This window comes from Triticum urartu, chromosome 1A, assembly GCF_056163025.1.
Source record: "Triticum urartu cultivar PI428250 chromosome 1A, HENAU_Tu73, whole genome shotgun sequence".
NCBI lineage: Eukaryota > Viridiplantae > Streptophyta > Magnoliopsida > Poales > Poaceae > Triticum > Triticum urartu.
Window position 1 is genome coordinate 517,150,997 of NC_141873.1, and position 15,287 is coordinate 517,166,283.

Consider the following 15,287-nt stretch of genomic DNA (forward strand, 5'->3'; position numbering starts at 1 on the left):
GGACAGAAACACATGTGTGCCAATGGTTAAGGGTATCTGGTCACACCATCGGCTAGCAATATTTTCTACTCCGGGTGAACTCACTAAAAGAGGGGTCCTAAGGGTTTGGGTTGGTAGTTTAAACTTATCCACGAATCCCCTTGATATGTATGAATGCGATGCACCAGTATCGAAAAGAACAAGAGCGGAAAATGACTTAACCAAAAACTTACCTATTACCGCGTCCGGCTGCTCTTCAACCTCCTCCACATTAACGTGGTTCACTTGTCCTTTGTTGAATGGATTGGGCTTCTTCCCAGCGCTTCCATTTCCGTTTCCATTCCTTCCTTCGGGGCAATCATTGGCATAGTGCCCTATCTTCCCGCACTTAAAACAGGTAACCTGACTTAAGTCTCTTTTGGCGGGAGTGGACGGGTTGGAGCGGTTCTGATTGTTGTTAGCTTCATTCCCATTCCCATTCTTAGCACCACTATGGTTATGTGATCCTCCTCCAATGTGGTTGTGACCTCCATGGTTATGAACAAGTCCTCCCGAGTTCGGGGTTAGGCGAGGCTTCTGCTGAGCTCCTGAGTTATACTTCCCTTCTCCATACTTTTTCTTGCGGCTCTCAATCTGCTGCTGTTTCCGTTCAATCATAAGAGCCTTATCTACCAACTCCTGGTAGTTGTTGAAGGTTGCTACCATCAACTGCATGCTCATCTCATCATTCAGCCCTTCCATAAACTTCTCCTGCTTCGCGGCATCTGTGGCCACATCATCAGGGGCATAGCGTGATAACTTGCTAAACTCATCCACGTACTGAGCCACAGTACGGTTCCCCTAGCGTAGGTTGCGAAACTCCCGCTTCTTCATCTGCATAGCTCCAGTTGAGACATGGGCGGTGCGGAAAGCTTGCTGAAACTGGTCCCAAGTGACATTGGCTATAGGAAAAGTGGCTGTGTAATTCTCCCACCATGAGGCTGCTGGTCCATCCAATTTATGTGCGGCAAAGCGCACCCTCTCAGCATCTGTGCAACCTGCGGTGGTCAACTCCCTTCCAATACGGCGTAGCCAATCATCAGAAACTATAGGCTCGGTACTACTGGAAAACACCGGTGGCTGTAACCTTAGAAAATGGCCTAGGTTGTCCACTGGCGGTGGGTTGTTGTTGTTGTTGTTGCCCTGGTTCTGAACTAGCAATTACATCAAGGCATTCTGCTGCTGGATCAACTGGGTGAGCTCCGGCGGGAAGGCAAAACCGGTGTCACGTCTCGGAGGCATCTAATGGGTTTAGATGGAAGAGATTAGAATAGAAAAGGGGTCTAATGAGAAAGCACTACCCATATGCACATGAGACAAACACAATCATTTCACTCAATCAATCAAGCAAGGGCATACAAATGGTCTAGAACTATCGCAAAAGTGCTCACTACTACTATATACATGGGGGAAATACTACTAATAGTTGGTGGTCATCTAGAAATTTTGATCGGTGGAAGACTCCATGATGTCTGCTCCAGCTTCGTCTTCAAGGTCATCATCACTAGGGTCAGAGTCGGTGTCGTTGATGATGATGTAGTTGTCCGGGCAAGTGGAATCGTCGTCTTCTACTCCCGGTGCTGGTCCTCCCATGAATACTCCGATCTTCTTGACTAGGTCGTCATTCTTCTCCAGTAGGGTCTTGATTTCCTCCTCATATCCATCGTGGGTAAACTTGAGTTTTTCCTCCAGCTCGATGATCCTAGTCTTCGCCTTCTTTAAGTCCATCATGTCCACACACATCTGGTTCTCCTGACGTCGAATGTGCTGGTTTAACTCCTGGATGAAAGCTGCAATGGATCTATCCTTTTTAGTGCTGATTACTTCCCATTTCTCGTCTCGGCCCCACATATTTGGTAGATAGTGTCCTGGAGATCCCTGTGATACACTTCTCCAATGCGTCCCATGGTGATGTGAGCTGCCATACTCTTTCCTAAACTCCAGGTTGATGCGTCGAAGGAAAATTCTATGGGTTTAGAGGTTGGTGAGAACGTCCTTCCTGGAACTTGTACTTGAATCATCCAGTGCTCTTCTTCTGGTAAAGTGGCGTTGTACGTCCCGGTGAAGCTTGGTATTCCAATGTTCAAGTACCTAGTGACTTCCTTCAGGTGACGTCCAAAAGGTGTATCTTCATCCGGTTGTGCAAACTTGTTCTTTATCTCCGCCATCCTAAAGAGTAGAAAATGGAGAGGAGTCAGAAATGAGTAGAGAAGAGTGACCTAGGGTTTATCTTAGTGGTCGTGTCCTACACTCAGCGTGTGCTCTGATACCATCTTATAGCGACCCAACCTCAGATGGTCAAGTCTCTGTGCTTCAGTGTCATCCCTGGATCGGTAATGCTGACACACACAGTACTCGAGGATTTATAACAGAGTAGCAATCACACACTTATTACATCGAAAACTCTAAAAGAGAACTTATTACAATAATATGGCTTAAGGCCATCTAATGCGATAACAGCGGAAGGCTTGGAAGATAAAGTGAGTCCATCAACTCCAACGGCATAGCTGAGCTGCACGGCAACGACCTAACAAACCTTACTCCTCGTCTGAAAAGTCTGCAACATAATACGTTGCAGCCCGAAAACGGGTCAGCACATGGAATATGCTGGCAATATAACACTGTAGAGCAGAAACAGAATAATGCTATCACTACATGCATATATGGCTGGTGGAAAGCTGTATGGTTATAGTTTTTGCGAAAAGCCAATTTTTCCCTACAACAAAGGAATATATTTTAACTTAACTATCATGGTGGTTGAAACATCATTGAGAAGGTACCCCCAACTCAATCCCAATTAAAGTGATTAACAACCCAACAGTATTAATTAAACATGGTGAGATACATGTGATAACCCAAGTACTAGATACTCAAGAATTGTCCATAACCGGGGACACGGCTAACCATGATTAGATTGTTCACTCTGCAGAGGTTTGCGCACTTTTCCCCACAAGACTCGATCGCCTCTGTTGGATTTCTCGCACTACATGGTGTTTGAGAAACGGATGACGGAGGCACAGTCTTTCAGAAACGTTAACTCTCTACTCCGGGTAGACCATACCAAACCTACCAAACCCACTACCTGCTGATCTACCTCTTCAAGAGCTTCACGTAACTTACTCAACTATGCTGGAGCCCATAATAGCTTGTGGCTGCACACGGAAGTTTCTAGCATGAATCATCTCAGTTCCCTTTGATCCTGGGTGGCGGTCCATAGGAAGATCACACGGGTACCCCGAGATTTCTAAAAAAATACAAACAACACTAGGTTCCCCAGGTGCCTCGATCCACCTAGTTGTTTGATTAAGTTGCCACCTTAAGTTGAACCATTAATTAACAATCTCACATCTGTCATGAATTTCACTCAAACCCAAACCACGTCTACGAGCATAGCATAGCAATATAAGCAATACGTAGAACTAACTCCCAAGGGTTTGAATATAACCGGGCAATAGGTTCTACCTCAGCAACTACTTCCCAACCCACAAGTTAATGACATCCTAATCATGCAATGTTTGAGGATTGGAACTAATGCATAAAAACTGGGTAATAATGGGATATGATCAAAGTGTTACTTGCCTTGCTGACGATCCATGAATCCTAGAGACTCGTAGTAACACGCTTCGCACTCCGGGAATTCTATCGCAAGCAAACAATAACATACATAAGTAACAAGCAACGATGCACAAGCAAAACTCAAATAAGAGAGGTTGACCAGAAAGTTCAACTTAAGAACTCCGGTACGCAAAAAGAATCAAATCAAACGAAGCAACGAAAGTCAAACGGCGAAAGAAAACCACTTCGTTTACTAATCTAAACTTAGGTCAAATTTTACAGTAGAAAAAACATGTTTGAGTTGATTAACTGGAAAGAGGGTTTCGATACGAAACTCCAGGCGCTTGAATCGCCTGATTCCGATAAACGAGTGAAAAGATAAACGGAAATTAAGATCGGATCAGAAATCGCGATCAGAAAAATCGTGAAATAAATCTGAGAAAAAGAAAAAATGACGAACAGATTAACGAATGAACGTTCGTTATCTGGATCTAAACGAAGAACGTGTTCGTTAAAACGAACAAACGAGCGAACGCTCGCTAAATGAATAAACCAGAGAAAAACCGATCTATTAAAAAAACGAAAACTAGGGTTTTGAAAAAAAAAATCGAACGGTTTTTCAAGAAAAACTAGCAGTTGGATCCGGCGGCTACCTCCTGCGAGGGGCTCCGGCGAGGGCTTGGGCGGCGGGGCGGCGGGGTGCGGCGGCGGCGTGGGCGGCGGGCGACGGAGGCGCGCTGCAGCGGCTGCGGCGGGGCTCGGCGGCGGCGGGAGACGCGGCGCAGCTCGGGGCGGGGTGCGGGAGGCGGCGATGGTGGCGGTGGGGGGCTTGGGTGGCGCGTATATAAAGGGGGCGGGGTGGGGCGGCTTGGACGAGGGGGCAAGGCGGCGGCGACGGAGTCCGGCTCGGACTCATCGTCCGAGTCGGCGGCTGCGGCGGCGCGCGCGCAGGAGGCGGCGGCGGCGGCTGGGCTGGCCTGGCTCGGCTGGGCCCTAGGCCTAGTCAGGCGCGAGATTTTTTTTTATATATATTATACCGCCGACAGAAGAGAAATCCTAGAAAAATAAATAAAAATCTAAAAATGCCAAAACAAATTTTCACCATCTAAATAAAATATTTAGGACGAGTTGAACATTTTCTTGGCCCTAAAATGCAATTTTGAAAACGTGCAATTTTTCTGATGCAAATAAAATCCGAATAAAACCAAATAAAATCCAATAAATGATTTTAATATTTTTCCTCCAATATTTCAATTATTTTGGAGAAGTCATATTATCTCCACTCATTTGATTTAATATGAAATATTTCTCGGAGAGAAAAATTATTAATATCAAAATCCTCGTTTCATTATTTGATAAAAATCAAATATGAAAACCGGAAAATCCCCAACTCTCTCCGTGGGTCCTTGAGTTGCTTAGGATTTCGAGGATTGCGGAACGGAAATGCAATAAATCATGATATGCATGGATGATCTATGTATAACATTCCAAATTGAAAATTTGGGATGTTACAATAAGTTAGTTGCGGGATGATGTATTACGGAACGAGTACAGAGACTTGCCAGTAACGAGATTGAACTAAGTATTGAGATACCGACAATCGAATCTCGGGCAAGTAACTTACCGATGACAAAGGGAACAGCATATGTTGTTATGCGGTCTGACCGATAAAGATCTTCGTAGAATATGGGGGAGCCAATATAAACATCCAGGTTCCGCTATTGGTTATTGACCAGAGACATGTCTTGGTCATGTCTACATAGTTCTCGAACCCGTAGGGTCCGCACGCTTAAAGGTTCGGTGACGATTGTATTATGAGTTTATGTGATTTGATGCACCGAAGGTAGTTCGGAGTCTCGGATGAGATCGGGGATATGACGAGGAGTCTTGAAATGGTTGAGATGTAAAGATCGATATATTGTACGACTATATTCGGACATTGGAAAAGTTCCGAGTGATGCGGGTATTTTCGGGGGTACCGGGGAGTTACGGGAATACGAGGAAGAAGTAATGGGTCTCATGGGCCAAGTGGTGGAAGAGATGAGGCAGGGCGCGTGGCCCCCCTAGCCCAAACCGAATTGGACTAGGGGGCCAGCCCCCCTTTCCTCTTTTTCCTCCTTCTCCTTACTTCTCCTTCTCCTCCTTCCTTTCCTCCTCCTAGTAGGAGTAGGAACGGGGAGTCCTACTCCTACTAGGAGGAGGACTCCTCCTCCTGGCGCGCCCATAGAGGGCCGGCCGGCCTCCCCCTTGCTCCTTTATATACAGGGCAGGGGGCACCTCTAGACACACAAGTCGATCAGTTGATCTCTCCCAGCCGTGTGTGGTGCCCCCCTCCACCATATTCCACCTCGGTCATATCGCAGCGGTGCTTAGGCGAAGCCCTGCGTCGGTAGCAACATCATCACTGTCACCACGCCGTCGTGCTGACAGAACTCTCCCATGAAGCTCTGCTGGATCGGAGTTCGCGGGACGTCATCGAGCTGAATGTGTGCTAAACTCGGAGGTGCCGTGCGTTCGGTACTTGGATCGGTCAGATCGTGAAGACATTCGACTACATGAAATGCGTTGTGCTAACGCTTCCGCTTTCGGTCTATGAGGGTACGTGGACAACACTCTCCCCTCTCGTTGCTATGCATCACCATGATCTTGCGTGTGCGTAGGAATTTTTTTGAAATTACTATGTTCCCCAATAGTGGTTTCTTAAAGTTTGAGGTTGCAATGCTTATGTGAAAAAGTTTCAACCTGATAAGCTCAAACCCAAATCGGAGAAGTGCATCTTCATAGGATACCCAAAAGAAAATGTTGGGTACACCTTCTATCACAGATCCGAAGGCAAGATATTCATTGCTAAGAATGGATCCTTTCTAGAGAAGGAGTTTTTCTTGAAAGAAGTGAGTGGGAGAAAAGTAGAACTTGATGAGGTAACTATACCTGCTCCCTTATTGGAAAGTAGTTCATCACAGAAATCTGTTCCTGTGACTACTACACCAATTAGTGAGGAAGCTAATGATGATGATCATGTAACTTCAGATCAAGTTACTACCGAACCTCGTAGGTAAACCAGAGTGAGATCCGCACCAGAGTGGTACGGTAATCCTGTTCTGGAGATCATGTTACTTGACCATGACGAACCTATGAACTATGAGGAAGCGATGATGAGCCCAGATTCCACGAAATGGCTTGAGGCCATGAAATCTGAGATGAGATCCATGTATAAGAACAAAGTATGGACTTTGATTGACATGCCCAAAGATCGGCGAGCCATTGAGATTAAATGGATCTTCAAGAGGAAGATGGACGCTGATATTAGTGTTACTATCTACAAAGCTAGAATTGTCGCAAAAAGGTTTTCGACAAGTTCAAGGTGTTGACTACGATGAGAGTTTCTCACTCGAATCTATGCTTAAGTCTGCCCGAATCATGTGAGCAATTGCCACATTTTATGAAATCCGACAAACGGATAAACAAAACTACATTCCTTAATGGACTTATTAAAGAAGAGTTGTATATGATGAAACAAGAAGGTTTTGTCGATCCTAAAGGTACTAACAAAATATGCAAGCTCCAGCGATCCATCTATGGACTGGTGCAAGCATCTCGGAGTTGGAATATACGCTTTGATAAGTTGATCAAAGCATATAGTTTTATACAGACTTGCGGTGAAGCCTATATTTACAAGAAAGTGAGTGGGAGCACTACATCATTTCTGATAAGTATATGTATGACATATTGTCGATCGGAGATGATGTAGAATTATTCTGCAAAGCATAAAGGAATGTTTGAAAGGAGTTTTTTCAAAGAAAGACCTCGGTGAAGCTGCTTACATATTGAGCATCAAGATCTATAGAGATAGATCAAGACGCTTGATAAGTTTTTCAATGAGTACATACCTTGACAAGATTTTGAAGTAGTTCAAAATGGAATAGTCAAAGAAGGAGTTCTTGCCTGTGTTACAAGGTGTGAAGTTGAGTAAGACTCAAAACCCGACCACGGCAGAAGATAGAGAAAGAATGAAAGTCATTCCCTATGCCTCGGCCATAGGATCTATAAAGTATGCCATGCTGTGTACCAGACCTATTGTATACCCTGCCCTGGGTTTGGCAAAGGAGTATAATAGTGATCTAGGAGTAGATCACTGGACATTGGTCAAAATTATCCTTAGTGGAATAAGGATATGTTTCTCGATTATGGAAGTGACAAAAGGTTCGTCGTAAAGGGTTACGTCGATGCAAATTTTGACACTGATCCAGATGACTCTAAGTCTCAATCTGGATAAATATTGAAAGTGGGAGAAATTAGCTAGAGTAGCTCTGTGCAGAGCATTGTTGACATAGAAATTTGCAAAATACTTACGGATCTGAATGTGGCAGACCTGTTGACTAAACTTCTCTCATAAGCAAAACATGATCACACCTCAGTACTCTTTGGGTGTTAATCACATAGCGATGTGAACTAGATTATTGACTCTAGTAAACCCTTTGGGTGTTGGTCACATGTCGATGTGAACTATGGTGTTAATCACATGGTGATGTGAACTATTGGTATTAAATCACATGGCGATGTGAACTAGATTATTGACTCTAGTGCAAGTGGGAGACTGAAGGAAATATGCCCTAGAGGCAATAATAAAGTTATTATTTATTTCCTCATATCATGATAAATGTTTATTATTCATGCTAGAATTGTATTAACCGGAAACATAATACATGTGTGAATACATAGACAAACAGAGTGTCACTAGTATGCCTCTACTTGACTAGCTTGTTGATCAAAGATGGTTATGTTTCCTAACCATAGAAATGAGTTGTCATTGATTGACTTGACCCATTCCGTTAGCTTAGCACTTAATCGTTTAGTTTGTTGCTATTGCTTTCTTCATGACTTATACATGTTCCTATGACTATGAGATTATGCAACTCCCGTTTACCAGAGGAACACTTTGTGTGCTACCAAACGTCACAACATAACTGGGTGATTATATAGGTGCTCTACAGGTGTCTCCGAAGGTACTTGTTGGGTTGGCGTATTTCGAGATTAGGATTTGCCACTCCGATTGTCGGAGAGGTATCTCTAGGCCCTGTCGGTAATGCACATCACTTAAGCCTTGCAAGCATTGCAACTAATAAGTTAGTTGCAGGATGAAGTATTACAGAACGAGTAAAGAGACTTGCCGGTAATGAGATTGAACTAAGTATTGAGATACCGACGATCGAATCTCGGGCAAGTAACATACCGATGACAAAGGGAACTACGTATGTTGTTATGCGGTCTAACCGATAAAGATCTTCATAGAATATGTGGGAGCCAATATGAGCATCCAGGTTCTGCTATTGGTTAATGACCGGAGACATGTCTCGGTCATGTCTACATAGTTCTCGAACCCGTAGGGTCCGCACGCTTAAAGTTTCGGTGACGATTGTATTATGAGTTTATGTGATTTGATGCACCGAAGGTAGTTTAGAGTCTCGGATGAGATCGGGGATATGACGAGGTGTCTCGAAATGGTTGAGATGTAAAGATCGATATATTGTATGACTATATTCAGACATCGGAAAGGTTCCGAGTGATTCGGGTATTTTCGGGGGTACCGGGGAGTTACAGGAATACGAGGAAGAAGTAATGGGTCTCATGGGCCAAGTGGTGGAAGAGAGGAGGCAGGGCGCGTAGCCCCCCTAGCCCAAACCGAATTGGACTAGGGGGCTAGCCCCCTTTCCTCTTTTTCCTCCTTCTTCTTCCTTCTCCTTCTCCTCCTTCCTTTCCTCCTCCTAGTAGGAGTAGGAACGGGGAGTCCTACTCCTACTAGGAGGAGGACTCCTCCTCCTGGCGCGCCCATAGAGGGCCGACCGTCCTCCCCCCTTGCTCCTTTATATACAGGGGCGGGGGGCACCTCTAGACACACAAGTTGATCAGTTGATCTCTCCCAGCCGTGTGCGGTGCCCCCCTCCACCATATTCCACCTCGGTCATATCGTAGCGGTGCTTAGGCGAAGCCCTGCGTCGGTAGCAACATCATCACTATCACCACGCCATCGTGCTGACGGAACTCTCCTGTGAAGCTCTGCTGGATCGGAGTTCACGGGACATCATCGAGCTGAACGTGTGCTGAACTCGGAGGTGCCGTGCGTTCGGTACTTGGATCGGTCGGATCGTGAAGACGTTCGACTACATCAACCGCGTTGTGCTAACGCTTCCGCTTTCCGTATACGAGGGTACGTGGACAACACTCTCCCCTCTTGTTGCTATGCATCACCATGATTTTGCGTGTCCGTAGGAATTTTTTTGAAATTACTACGTTCCCCAACACAAGTTCCCTCAACAATAATAACATAAGTGGATCATATAACTATCACTCAACATGCAACAAAGAGTCACTCCAAAGTTATTAATAGCGGAGAACAAACGAAGAGATTATGGTAGGGTACGAAACCACCTCAAAGTTATTCTTTCTGATCGATCTATTCAAGAGTCCGTAGTAAAATAACATGAAGCTATTCTTTCCGTTCAATCTATCCTAGAGTTCGTACTAGAATAACACCTTAAGACACAAATCAATCAAAACTCTAATGTCACCTAGATACTCCAATGTCACCTCAAGTATCCGTGGGTATGATTATACGATATGCATCACACAATCTTAGATTCATCTATTCAAACCAACACAAAGTACTTAAAAGAGCGCCCCAAAGATTCTACTAGAGAGTCAAGACGAAAACATGTGCCAACCCCTATGCATAGTTTCCCAAGGTCACGGAACCCGCAAGTTGATCACCAAAACATACATCAAGTGGATCAATAGAATACCCCATTGTCACCATGGGTATCCCACACAAGACATACATCAAGTGTTCTCAAATCCTTAAAGACTCAATCCAATAAGATAACTTCAAAGGGAGAACTCAATCCATTACAAGAGAGTAGAGGGGGAGAAACATTATAAGATCAAAGTATAATAGCAAAGCTCGCGATACATCAAGATCGTATCACCTCAAGAACACGAGAGAGAGAGAGATCAAACACATAGCTACTGGTACATACCCTCAGCCCCGAGGGAGAATTACTCCCTCCTCGTCATGGAGAGCACCGGGATGATGAAGATGGCCACTGTAGAGGGATTACGCCCCTCCGGTAGGGTGTGAGATTGGTTTTCGGTGGCTATAGAGGCTTCTGGTGACGGAACTCCCGATCTATTGTGCTCCCCGAAGTTTTTAGGGTATATGGGTATATATGGGAGGAAGAAGTACGTCGGTGGACCTCCGGGCTGTCCACGAGGCAGGGGACGTGCCCAGGGGGGTGGGCGCGCACCCCACCATTGTGGGCAGCCCGGGACTCTCCTGGTCCAACTCCGATACTCCGTGGTCTTCTTCTGGTCCAAAAATAAGTTCCGTGAAGTTTCAGGTCAATTGGACTCCGTTTGATTTTCCTTTTCTGTGATACTCTAAAACAAGGAAAAAATAGATACTGGCACTGGGCTCTAGGTTAATAGGTTAGTCCCATAAATCATATAAAATAGCATATAAATGCATATAAAACATCCAAGGTTGATAATATAATAGCATGGAACAATCAAAAATTATAGATACGTTGGAGACGTATCAGCATCCCCAAGCTTAATTCCTGCTCGTCCTCGAGTAGGTAAATGATAAAAACAGAATTTTTGATGTGGAATGCTACCTAACATATTTATCCATGTAGTTCTCTTTATTGTGGCAAGAAAATTCAAATCCATAAGATTCTAGACAAAAGTTTAATATTAACATAAAAATAATAATACTTCAAGCATACTAACCAAGTAATCATGTCTTCTCAAAATAACATGGCCAAAGAAAGCTATCCCTACAAAATCATATAGTCTGGCTATGCTCTATCTTCACCACACAAAATATTTAAATCATGCACAACCCCGATGACAAGCCAAGCAATTGTTTCATACTTTTGATGTTCTCAAACTTTTTCAATCTTCATGCAATACATGAGCGTGAGCCATGGACATAGCACTATAGGTGGAATAGAATGGTGGTTGTGGAGAAAAAAAGGAGAAGATAGTCTCACATAAACTAGGCGTATCAACGGGCTATGGAGATGCCCATCAATAGATATCAATGTGAGTGAGTAGGGATTGCCATGCAACGGATGCACTAGAGCTATAAATGTATGAAAGCTCAACAAAAGAAACTAGTGGGTGTGCATCCAACTCGCTTGCTCACGAAGACCTAGGGCATTTTGAGGAAGCCCATCATTGGAATATACAAGCCAAGTTCTATAATGAAAGATTCCCACTAGTATATGAAAGTGACAACATAGGAGACTCTCTATCATGAAGATCATGGTGCTACTTTGAAGCACAAGTGTGGTAAAAGGATATTAGCATTGCCCCTTCTCTCTTTTTCTCTCATTTTTTTATTTTTTATTTTTGGGCCTTCTCCTTTTTATGGCCTTTTCTTTTTATTTTTTTATTTTTTTTCGTCCGGAGTCTCTTCCCGACTTGTGGGGGAATCATAGTCTCCATCATCCTTTCCTCACATGGGACAATGCTCTAATAATGATGATCATCACACTTTAATTTACTTACAACTCAAGAATTACAACTCGATACTTAGAACAAAATATGACTCTATATGAATGCCTCCGGTGGTATACCGGAATGTGCAATGACTCATGAGTGACATGTATGAAAGAATTATGAACGATGGCTTTGCCACAAATACGATGTCAACTACATGATCATGCAAAGCAATATGACAATGATGGAGCGTGTCATAATAAACGGAACGGTGGAAAGTTGCATGGCAATATATCTCGGAATGGCTATGGAAATGCCATAATAGGTAGGTATGGTGGCTATTTTGAGGAAGGTATATGGTGGGTTTTAAGGTACCGGTGAAAGTTGTGCGATACTAGAGAGGCTAGCAATGGTGGAAGGGTGAGAGTGCGTATAATCCATGGACTCAACATTAGTCATAAAGAACTCACATACTTATTGCAAAAATCTATTAGTTATCAAAACAAAGTACTACGCGCATGCTCCTAGGGGGATAGATTTGTAGGAAAAGACCATCGCTCGTCCCCGACCGCCACTCATAAGGAAGACAATCAATAAATAAATCATGCTCCGACTTCATCACATAACGGTTCACCATACGTGCATGCTATGGGAATCACAAACTTCAACACAAGTATCTCTCAAATTCACAACTACTCAACTAGCATGACTCTAATATCACCATCTTCATATCTCAAAACAATCATCAAGTGTCAAACTTCTCATAGTATTCAATGCACTTTATATGAAAGTTTTTATTATATCCCACTTGGATGCCCATAATATCAGGACTAAATTCATAACCAAAGAAAACTACCATGCTGTTTAGAGACTCTCAAAATGATATACGTGAATCATGAGAGATCAACTATTTCTATAAAATAAAACCACCACCGTGCTCTAAAAGATATAAGTGAAGCACTAGAGCAAATGACAAACTACTCCAAAAGATATAAGTGAAGATCAATGAGCAGTCAAATAATTATGCAACCATGTGAAGACTCTCTAACATTTAATAATTTCAGATCTTGGTATTTTATTCAAACATAAAGCAAAACAAAAGAAAATAAAATGACGCTCCAAGAAAAACACATATCATGTGGCGAATAAAAATATAGCTCCAAGTAAAGTTACCGATGGGAGTAGACGAAAGAGGGGATGCCTTCTGGGGCATCCCCAAGCTTTGGATTTTAGGTGTCCTTAGATTATCTTGGGGTGCCATGGGCATCCCCAAGCTTAGGCTCTTTCCATTCCTTATTCCATAGTCCATCGAATCTTTTCCCAAAACTTGAAAACTTCACAACACAAAACTTAACAGAAAACTTGTAAGCTCTGTTAGCGAAAGAAAACAAAACACCACTTCAAGGTACTGTAATGAACTCATTATTTATTTATATTGGTGTTAAACCTACTGTATTCCAACTTCTCTATGGTTTATAAACTCTTTTACTAGCCATATATTCATCAAAATAAGCAAACAACACACGAAAAACAGAATCTGTCAAAAACAGAACAGTCTGTAGTAATCTGTAGCTAACGCAAGATCTGGGACCCCAAAAATTCTAAAATAAATTGCTGGACGTGATGAATTTATCTATTAATAATCTTCAAAAAGAATTAACTAAATATCACTCTCCAATAAGAAATGGCAGCAATTCTCGTGAGCGCTAAAGTTTATGTTGTTTTACAGCAAGATCAACAAGACTTGCCCCAAGTCTTCCCAACGGTTCCACTTGGCACAAACACTAATTAAAAGCATAAAACCACATCTAAATAGAGGCTAGATGAATTATTTATTACTAAATATGAGCAAAAAGCAAGGAATAAAAATAAAATTGGGTTGCCTCCCAACAAGCGCTATCGTTTAACGCCCCTAGCTAGGCATGATGATTTCAATGATGCTCACATAAAAGATAAGAATTGAAACATAAAGAGAGCATCATAAAGAATTTGACTAGCACATTTAAGCCTAACCCACTTCCTATGCATAGGGATTTTGTGATCAAACAACTTATGGGAACAAGAATCAACTTGCATAGGAGGGTAAAGCAAGCAAAACTTCAAAATTTTAAGCACATAGAGAGGAAACTTGATATTATTGCAATTACTACAAGCATATGTTCCTCCCTCATAATAATTTTCAGTAGCATCATGAATAAATTCAACAATATAACCAGAACCTAAAGCATTCTTTTCATGATCTACAATCATACAAAATTTACTACTCTCCACATAAGCAAAATTATTCTCATTCAGAATAGTGGGAGTATCATAAGAGACTTGAATACTATAAATTGTTTCCACATTAAAAGAGTGATGTTAAGAAAAGGGGTAATCATAATAATGACAAGTTTTATAAATATAATCATCACTACTTTTTATAGCATATGTATCATCACAATAATTATCATAAGTAGCAACTTTGTTCTCATCATAATCGATTGAAACCTCTTCCAAGATAGTGGAATCATCACTAAATAAAGTCATGAGCTCTCCAAATCCACTTTCATAATTATCATAAGTAGGAGTCATGCTATCATCATCATAAATTTGCATATCAAAACTTGAGAGGCTAAAAATATCATCTTCATTAGACATTGCATCCCCAAGCTTGGGACAAACATTAATTTCAGCAAATATATTCTAAAAACATCATCTTCTTCAAACATAGCATCCCCAAGCTTGTGCCTTTTCATTTCATAAGCATAATTACTCTCATCATTAATAGTATGGATAGCAGCAATAGTATAGCAATTATCATATTCTTCCAAGCAAGTGCCAAAAATATTTTCAAGATTATAAGAAGAATCATTATCTTCCCAATCATAATCATCACAACAAGCAATAGCCATAACGAGATCATCATCAAGTGTGTCATCTTCCACAATTATTTTTGATTCATTTTCATTAGGCACAACAATAATAGGAGCAACATTATTTGGGAGAGACTTTTTACCTCTCTTACTTTTTCTTTTCTTCTTCTTCACCACATCATGTGTGGGTTCAATCCTCTTTTTGGAGCTCCTTATTAATGAGATTGGTTGAATAGAAGGCTCCTCCTCGTTACCTGATTCATCATAAGAAATAATAGGAGGATATTGGGAAGTCTCTTCCCTTTCATTAGTACTCTCTTCATCTTCTATTTGTTTTCTTTTCTTTATGTAATTGGCAATATA